At 36.0% G+C, this 9,728-nt stretch overlaps 1 long non-coding RNA gene across 1 annotated transcript in view; it reads left to right on the top strand.

The window, feature by feature from the left end:
* Nucleotides 1–9,728, top strand: part of LOC120223117 — a 32,266-nt gene that overhangs the window by 8,394 nt on the left and 14,144 nt on the right. The window contains exon 2 of the long non-coding RNA XR_005526205.1: nucleotides 3,619–3,679. This is a non-coding gene — a long non-coding RNA (uncharacterized LOC120223117). The remainder of the gene's footprint in view (nucleotides 1–3,618; nucleotides 3,680–9,728) is intronic.

Below are 9,728 nucleotides of genomic sequence, written 5' to 3'. Positions count from 1 at the left end.
TGGGGATGAGCACTGGGTGTTATATGGAAACCAACTTGACAATAAACTTTGCAAAAAAAAAAACAACAACAATATTTACCCAATGACATTTGAAAAAAAATAGATTAAATAGATTTTCAGATTAGTATCATTTTTCTTTTTTTTTTAGTTTTGTTTTTCTTGATAGACAATTGTAATGATAATTTCCCCCCACCTTTATAATATTTGTACTCTAATTCTTTTTTTTCCCTAATATTTAATAGGACTACCAAACAATGTTAAATAATTATGAGGATTACAGATGTCATTGTATTCCTGAATATAATGGGAATGTCCCAGTAAGTGCTATGATTAATTTTGGCTATATATATATGACAATATATCACAGAAAAATTTCTGTGATAAAGAAGTTTCTTTCTATTTCCATTTTACAGAGATTTTAACTGGCTTTTGAATTTTATCAAATAATTCATAGAATCTATTGAAATAACCATATGATTATCTCTATTAACTTATTCATGTAGTTACATCCATAGATTTTTTTTTTTTAAGATTTATGTATTTATTTTGAAAAAGATAGAGTACAAGTTGGGGAAGAGCAGAGAGGGAGAGAGGGAGAATCCACTGAGTGTGGAGCCTGATGCAGGGTTTGTTTCCATGACTGTGAGATCATGACCTGAACAAAAATCAAGAGTTGGATGCCTGACCAACTGAGTCACCCAGACGCCCCACATCCATAGATTTTTAAATATTAAATCAGTTATCCATTCCTAGAATAAACCTTACTTGGTCATCCTATATTTGTCTTTAAATATAGTTCTGAGATCAGTTGCTAATATTTTACTCAGGATGTTTATATTTTAATAATTGATCTATTGTTACCTTTTCTTGTTTTGTATTTGTAGACTTTTGGTATCAGTATTATGCTAGCTTTACAAAATGAGTTTAGAAACTTACTATCTTCTTCTGTGTCCTGGGACAGTTTATATATGAACTATATGTTCTTCAAATTTTCCAAAACTCACCTATAAAATCACATTGTCTGGCTTCTTGGTGTGTGAGGGTTATGGTTGTGGTGTATACAGATCTCGTATTGGTTTTCCAGTTTTCTGTATGCTAATTGGTCTACTTAAATTTTTTCCTTATACTTGAAAGTTTTCTGATAAAGAAACTTTACTTAGAAAAATATTGCATTTCCTTTCAAATGTATGACTTATTGAGCATAAGTATTTTCTTAGACTATTATTTCAATCCCCACATATATTTTTAATGTTTTTTTTAAATTTAAAGTCCAATATTGAGACTTTTCTCTTCTTTGATTATATTCAGTTATCTTTCTTTCTAGTATGTTTTAATGTTGGTTTTAACAGCCTTTTAAAAGAAATACCTCTTTTGTTTATCAGGTCTATTGTGAGTTCTTTGTGGGTGTTGAGGCTATAATATAACAGACAGTCAGTTTATGGTTTTGTGATCCTCTGACCTGAATATCTAACTCTGTATGGGGTATCAAGATCACTAAATTTGGAGTGTGCATCCATGAAATACAAAGGGATTAGTGGGGAGCCTCCTGCATCTTTTATTTTTATTCTACTTATTTATTGATTTATGAGCAAACCAAAGTAAAAGCAACTTTGAACTGAGTCCAAGGTATCATGTTGGCCTATCCTTAAACCCAGTTAACAATCTGTGGTCTGGACTAAAGAAGATAGTTTTTTCTTGTTTTTGCTTTGTTTTGTTCCTTTTGGTTGATGTCCGCAAATTTCTTGCTCTTTAAGCATGAAGCTAAGTGTTTTAAACATACTTAATTATGCATTTTTAAAAAATAGTTTTATTAACATAAAAGAATACCATACTATAAGACTAACTCACTTAATGTGTAGTCAGTGGTTTTTTTTTAGGATATTCATAGAGTTTTGCAACCACACCACAATCTAATTTTAGAGTATTTTTAACACTCTAAAAAGAAATGCTGCACACATTAGCAGTCATTTCACATTTCTCTCCTACTTCACCCCAAACCTGGGTAATCACCATTCTATCTTCTGTATTTGCCTATTTGGGATATTTCACAAAGATAGAATCACACAATGTAATCTCTATCTTTCATTTAGCATAATGTTTTCAAGGCTTATCAATGTTGTGGCATGTATCAATATTTTATTTTCTTCTTAGTGCCAAATGATTTTTATTATTTGGGTATACCATGTGTTGTTTATCCATTCTTCAGTTGATGGGCATTCACATTGTTTCTATTTTTGGCTATTATGAATAATCCAGCTATGAGCATTCATGTACAAGTTTTTGTGTGTATATATATTTTAATTTCTATTTACTACATACCTGGGATGGAATTGCTGGGTCATATTATAGCTGTGTAAGCTTTTGAGGAACCATCAAAACTGTTTTCCAACGCTGCTGCACAATCTTACATTCCCACCAGCAGCTTATGAGGGTTCCAATTTCTTCATATCTTTAACAACACTTATTATTATGTGTTTATTATGTTAGCTTTATTAGTGGGTATGAATGGTATATCTTTGTGGATTTGATTTTCATTTCCCTGATGGCTAATGATATTGAACATTTTTTATGTGTTTATTGGCCATTTGTGTATCTTCTTTGGAAAAATATCAAATCAGATTCTTTGCCCATTAATTTTTTTAACATTTTAAAATTTATTTTTGAGAGACAAAGAGAGACAGAACATGAGTAAAGGAGGGGCAGAGAGAGAGGGAGACACAGAACCCAAAGCAGGCTCCAGGCTCTGAGCTGTCAGCACAGAGCCTGGCACAGGGGTCAAATCCATGAATCATGAGACCATGACCTGAGCCAAAGTCAGATGCTTAACCACCTGAGCCATTCAGGCGTCCCTGCCCATTTTAAACTGGGTTGCTTGTCTATTTATTATTGAATTGTAAGAATTCTTTATATATTCTAGATATAAATCCCATATGAAATATATGACTTGCAAATATTTTCTCCCATCCTGTGTGTTGTCTTTTTACTTCCTTGATGGTATCCTCTGACAGACAGAAGTTTTAAATTTTAATGATTTAAAACAGGTCTTCCATGACCTGTGCTTTTGGTGTCATATTTCAGAGACCATTGTCTAATCCTAGATCTCAAAGATTTAGACCTATTTATGAAAACTAGTAAATGCCATCTTCTTAGTGAAGAGACTCAATGTATGTGTGGTTTCTTAATCTGCAAAGAACTGGTAACATTTAACTCCTTACTGATTATGCCAGAAGAGCCACAGTTTACTAAGAAAGATTGGATGAGTGTGTTACTATTCTGATAACTTGTCAAAATTGATGTAGATGACTTACTATGAGGAATAAAGCAGTAGAGAAGCAAGCCAGAGTTTCTGCATGGTGATCCCATCCCAAATCTAGGTCATCTCATACAAATCTAAATTGGGTTAGCTTCAGATAATTCTTTTCCTTTTTTAATGTTTGCATGTGACTAAGTGGTCTAATAAAATGGTTCCCATCCTAATATTTTGTACTCAAATCATGTATCCAATGATATCTTATTAAAAGCAACTATTTTTTTAATTTTAAAATATGGGATTTATTGATTATAATGTTATCACAACATAGAATCTTTTTTTCTTTTTTTTTTCCTCCCCCTCTCAAGTAAGAAGAGGAGATGTCTCTGGTGGGGCTTTTGCTCTTGTGGGATTACTTTTCTAGTAGTGGTGAGTTACTTAATACTAGATTTTAAAACTATTAGTAATTATTATCTCTGATGACCTAGCTGAGGGAAGGGCTTTCTATGATGCTGACCTCTTCTCACACTTTCCTACCTCTTTTTAAAATGTTTATTTATTTTTGAGAGCAAGAGAGAGAGTGTGCAAGCGGGGGAGGAGTAGGACTTGAACTTAACAAGCCATGAGATTGTGACCTGAGCCGAAGTTGGATGCTCAATCGACTGAGCCACCCAGGTGCCCCTAAAATACACCTTGAAGGACACACAAAACTTTGGTTAGCTTGGTTTCCTCTTATTAAGGGAACTGAGCCACTGGCAGTCAGGAAGGAAAGGGAAATGTCTATGGTATACCTCATGGTAATCTTAAATTTATATATGCCATGTAGTTTTTGTTCCACAAATTTTGTATCATTACTTTAAAAAATTAAGATTTTTTTTTTAAAAAAGAGGCTATTTAAGTTATTTATATAAGAGAGGGTGGTGATCTGAGTTAGAGAAATGGCAGTGGGGATGGAGAGAAGTAGATGGATTGGAAGTATTGTCAGCGGGAATGATGGGTAGTGAGTGAAGAAGAAGGAGTCAAAGATGACATGTAGGTTTCTTCTGGCTTGGGTGACACTCAGGCTTTATCCCTTAGCTTTCTTTGTAGAATTCTGTTCTTTCATACCTTTCTACGTTTCCTACTGTTTTAACCTCTTTGTGGATAATTTTCCTGTCTTTTATAAGCTTAGAATTATCTGGAATAACAGATGTATACTGGATATCAATTCAAACACATTTTCTTGCCTAATTACAGGACTAAAGAATCATAAAATTTTAATTTATCATGGCTTCATTTTTTTATTTTACCAATGAAAACCCTATGACAGAGGCACTATGTGACTTAGATTCTTGTTAAAAATTTAAATAAGTTGTACTATGAACTTACATATTTTTGATCTCTCTTTTCTTCCCTTAGTTTTTTTTTTTTTTTTTTTTGGTTTATTTATTTTGAGAGAGAGGGAGAGAGGGAGGGAGGGGGCATGAGCATGGGAGGGGCAGAAAGAGAGGGAGAGAGAGAATTCCAAGCGGGCACCACACTGTCAGCGCAGAGCCTGATGTGGGTCTTGAACTTATGAACCATGAGATCATGACCTGGAGCTGAAATCAAGAGTCAGATGCTTAACTGACTGAACCACCCAGGCACCCCTCTTCCCATGTTTAAATAATAAATTGTAACGTACCTAGATTCTAGAACAACATTGCCTTAAAAAATGTTTTGTAATGTTTATTTTTGAGAGAGAGAGACAGAGCACAAGTGGGGGAGGGGCAGAGAGGGGGACACACACATACACACACACACATGCACACACACACAGAATCCAAAGCAGGCTCCAGGCTCCAAACTGTCAGCACAGAGCCTGACACTGGGCTTGAACTCATGAACCACGAAATCATGACCTGAACCAAAGTCAGATACTCAACCAACTGAGCCACGCAGGCACCCCAAGAACAACATTGTCTTTTAACCACATGTGGCAAATAGACAATGAATGAGAATGTCAGACTGTCTCCTCTGTGGTCGCTTTCTCATTGGCTTCAACATCTCTTCATCTGCCTAGACACAAGAGGTCAAAGATTTCTTTATTCTCTCTTTTTAAATTACACTCTCCTATCCCACACCCTGCATCAATCCACTGTTGAATGACTGATTTTGGTTTTCCTTATGAAACACATAGATGTTTTTTTCTCTATTGCCATTAATACAGCTGGAGTTTAGATTTTCTTGCCTGGACCATAGCAGAGGCTTCCAAACTGATCTCCTTGACTTCAGCCTTTCTCTGTTTCAGTTTATCTTCTGAATTGCAGCTAGTGTTGCTTTCCAAAAGTATGGATCTTATTGTGACCATTCATAAACTTTTTAATAACTATTCAAAAAACTGATCTACTTATTTTCAATAACTAGATCAAAGTCCAGATTTGCTTGGTGGCATTTAAGGCCTCCATGATTTGTAATTAGCCTTTGTTTCTGATTTTATTTCTGAATATACCTTCCACTGCAGCTATACCTGACTAGTCATCGTTTCTAAAATTCAGTCTGTACTTCTTCACTCTGGAGTAACTTTTCCTTTGTTTATTTATGTTTATCTTATGTTAAGATTATCCATCTTCAAGAGCCCTCTCATATACCACCTGACTTTCCTAGAACAAACCTTCCCCTTACTCACATGTCTTTGAGTTTGTGCCATCAATAGATAGTATTCTGACGGTTTGCTTTCCATTTTCTTTAGTGGTATTTGTGTCCATGTACCTTTCTTTTTACATACAGATACTGTGTCTTTTTCATTTAGGTATATTTCCACCAACCTCTTTCCCAACTCTTGCACACTCTGTAGGTTCAAAAATGATGCCTTAGATGACTTGAAAACTTGCGACCACTCTGTACAACTTCAGGGGTCTGAAACTGGATTGAAAATGGGTTAGAAACCAAAAGGGTTAACCACAGTTGTTTAAGTAATACCGCAACAGAAGTACCCTGGAGATTTGCTATACAGTAAAACCTTGGATTGTGAGTAACTTGTTCTGCGAGTGTTCTGCAAGACAAGCAAGCATTTCTAATTAATTTTAACTTGATAAATGAGCGATGTCTTGCAATATGAGTAGTACCTGTTGCTGGACATCACATGATCGCAACTGAGGCAATGGTTCTTCTTTCTGTCTCTCTGTCTCTCTCACTGCGGGATTGTGAGTGATCGTCTCCCATGCTCAGATGCTTAGGCTCAGGCCAAGGTTTTTGGCAGAAATCAGTGGTTTTTCAACATTGGAAGGTGCCCACAACTGGCATTAGTGTATTTTTTGTCACTTCAAACCACCTATGGACAGTCCTTTGCTTCTCCATACAGGAGTAAGCCTAGGAATGCTTTGCTTCATTCTAGGTCAGGCTGCCTGCAGATCCAGACCCTTTCCTCTGTTGTCTTATTGCCAGTTCCATTAAATACAGTGTATGACAAGAGTTTATTAATACTGTACCGTAGTCTACATCCTTGCAAGCATATACAATGGCCCCTATGCAGAAGAAGATTCCATCGAGCCAAGAGACAGCAGTGATTCCATTAGTGATAGTGAAACTCATCCTACACAGTAACGCTCCTCTCTTGTCTCCCTCACACCAACCGCGAAGGTTTTCAAAGGTAAGTGCAGGTTAATTTGTCTGTTTTTCTTTATATTTTGTATTTTCTCTACTATTTTGTGTTATATTACAGTATTGTAATTATTTTAACACGAATAATTTCGGGTCGTGGAATGAATCATCTGAGTTTCCATTATTTCTTATAAGGAAATTCACTTTGATACACAAGTGCTTTGGATTACAAGCATGTTTACAGAATGAATTATACTTGCAAGCCAAGGTTTTACTGTACTTCTAAATGACATTCTCCACCTGTGACCATTTTTTGGTTGTAATTTTCGCATGTCTATTTATTTTACAATTTATTGCAATTGGTGAAGAAAGTGAAACATTGTATTTGATATGACTGATTTCCCAAAGGGACTAGATGATAAATGCAAACAGATTTGTTATCTGAGATGATAATGCAAATTTTGAAATGGTTTTTGAAAATTTATATATGTATTTGAAAAAAAATATTTGAGTAGAAAAGTTTTTAAAGAAGTTGCTCAGTTAGGGACATCATCTTTATGTGCACTACATCATTTCTTCCACTAGAGGGCAGCAGTGACTCATGACAACATCAAGCGATAGTTAAAAATGTTTTGGAATTATCCGTGGAATAGTTTCCAACGCAAAATTGAACAAAATGCATTTGTCACTGATTTAAGCAGCGTATACTTTGTTGACTTTCTGGCCAAGTAGAAATTAATCCCTAGTATTAGCCGTTAAGTTTAACAAAGAAAATTGTGTTATGTGGCAGAACAATTCTCTTACCTCAGTTTTTAACTTCTTTCTCATTTTTATTTGTTCACACAGCAAACATGAATTAAGCTCTATTCTATGCTAAGCTCTGTGCTTTTCCTGGGAATAAAAAGTTGAATAAGACATAGTCTTTATTGCAGATAACCCTGTTTTATTTAAAAAAAATTTTTTTTGGAGTATTCGTATACTAAATAAAATAGGGGATACAAATATGTACAAGACATAATTATATAAGTAGCGTGCTTTGAATGCATACAGTGTACTAGGTACTGCTCTAAGTTGCTTTACTTCTGTCATCTCACTACTCAAAACAACTTTAAGAAGTAGGAATCAGTACTGCTATTTTACAGGGAGGTGGAGGTACAGGAGATTAAGCCCCTTGCCAAGCATCACACAGCGTTTAAGTGTTGGAGCCAACATCTGAATCGAGGCCATTTTAATACAGCACTTACAGCCCATAACTCTACTGCTTTGTTATTACCCATGTGAGCTCTGTCCTCAAAAAAAAAAAAATTGCTTATGGAAAAATGAGGCATCCTGGGGAAATAAACAGTCTAATCAGTTAGGTGCTTCTTCTTGAAGTCTATGACAAAGTGTCCATAAAAATACTCCTCTTTCTCAACTAGATTCAGTGTCAATCAAAGTACTCCTCTTTCTCAAGTAGATACAGTTATTCTGTTTAAGGAATAAACAAAAGACTTGAGAGATGGGACCAATGTATCACCTTTATTACTGATGGAAGCCAAATTGGAGGATTTGGTTTTAGATCTGCTAGGTAAATGGACTTACAGATATTGAACTGCAGAATTAGGCATCCCCACTCATCCCCACCCCTACCCCCCAAGAAGACGTAGGGTACACCTCATCCCCAACTCTCCATTCAGCACTGGCCCCCAGCAGGGACACAGTCCCTAGAGGAGCAGTGAAATGAGTGCTTCCTATAAGCACCTACTCCCAAAAGGAAGAAGGGAGGCTCTCAGCCAAGCATGAACAGTTTGTTCTTCTCAAATTTACTACTCCAATAAATCGCGCCATGTCTTCTGAGCAGAGAAGCCAGGAGAAAGTCATCGTGGTAGACAGAATAACGGTCCCCCATGGCTACATTCCAATCCCTGGAACCTGTGAATGTCAGGTTACATGTCAAAAGGAAATTAAGGTTGCAGATGGAATTAAGTTTGCCCTGACTTTAAAATGGGAGATTTTAAAATGGCAGAAAAGTTTTTTGTTTGTGGTTTTTGCTTTAATTTCATAAATCTCCTTATTTAAAAAATTGTTTTTATTTTTATTTATTATTGAGACAGAGAGAAATGAAGCATGAGTGGAGGACGGACAGAGAGAGAGGGAGACACAGAATCTGAAGCAGGCTCCAGGCTCTGAGCCCGATGAGGGGCTCGAACCCACAAACTGTGAGATCATGACCTGAGCCAAAGTCAGCTGCTTAATCGACTGAGCCACCCAGGCACCCCTCCTTATTTAAAAAAATTTAATAACATTTTATTTAACTCAGTATATACAAAATATTTTAACTTCGGCATGTAATGAATATTTAAAACTTAGCAATAAAATACTTTTCCTTTTCATACCAATACCAAGTCTTTGAAGTCCTGCTTATATTTGATACTTACAGCACATCTCAGTTCAGAAGCTAAATTTTTTTTTAGTTGGCTTTTTTTTTTTAAATCTTTATTTTGAGAGAGAAAGAAAGTTAAGTCAGGGAGGGGCAGAGAGAGAGGGAGAGAGAGAATCCCAAACAGGCTCCAGTCTGCCAGCACAGAGCCCAACATGGGGCTCAATCCCACAAACGGTGAGATTATGACTTGAGCCAAAATCAAGAGTTGGATGCTTAATCAACTGAGCCACCCAGGCCCCCCTTGTTGGCTTTTTAAAATTGAAGTATAGTTGATATACAATGCTGCATTAGTTTCAGGCGTAGTGATTCTTAAGTTTACACCTTGTACTATGTTTACCACTAGTGTAGCTACCATCTGTCCCCCTATAACACTAGTACAATATCATTGATTATATTCCCTTTGCTGTACCTTTCATCCCCATGAGTTATTCATTCCAAAACCGGAAGCCTGTCTCTTCCGCTCCTTTTCACACATTTGTTCCATTCCTCCATCCC

Source organism: Hyaena hyaena, unplaced genomic scaffold (assembly GCF_003009895.1).
Source record: "Hyaena hyaena isolate Hyena2069 unplaced genomic scaffold, ASM300989v1 scaffold_961, whole genome shotgun sequence".
Taxonomy (NCBI): Eukaryota; Metazoa; Chordata; class Mammalia; order Carnivora; family Hyaenidae; genus Hyaena; species Hyaena hyaena.
Note: the sequence above shows the minus strand (reverse complement) of the source record. Positions and strands in the feature narration are given on the sequence as shown.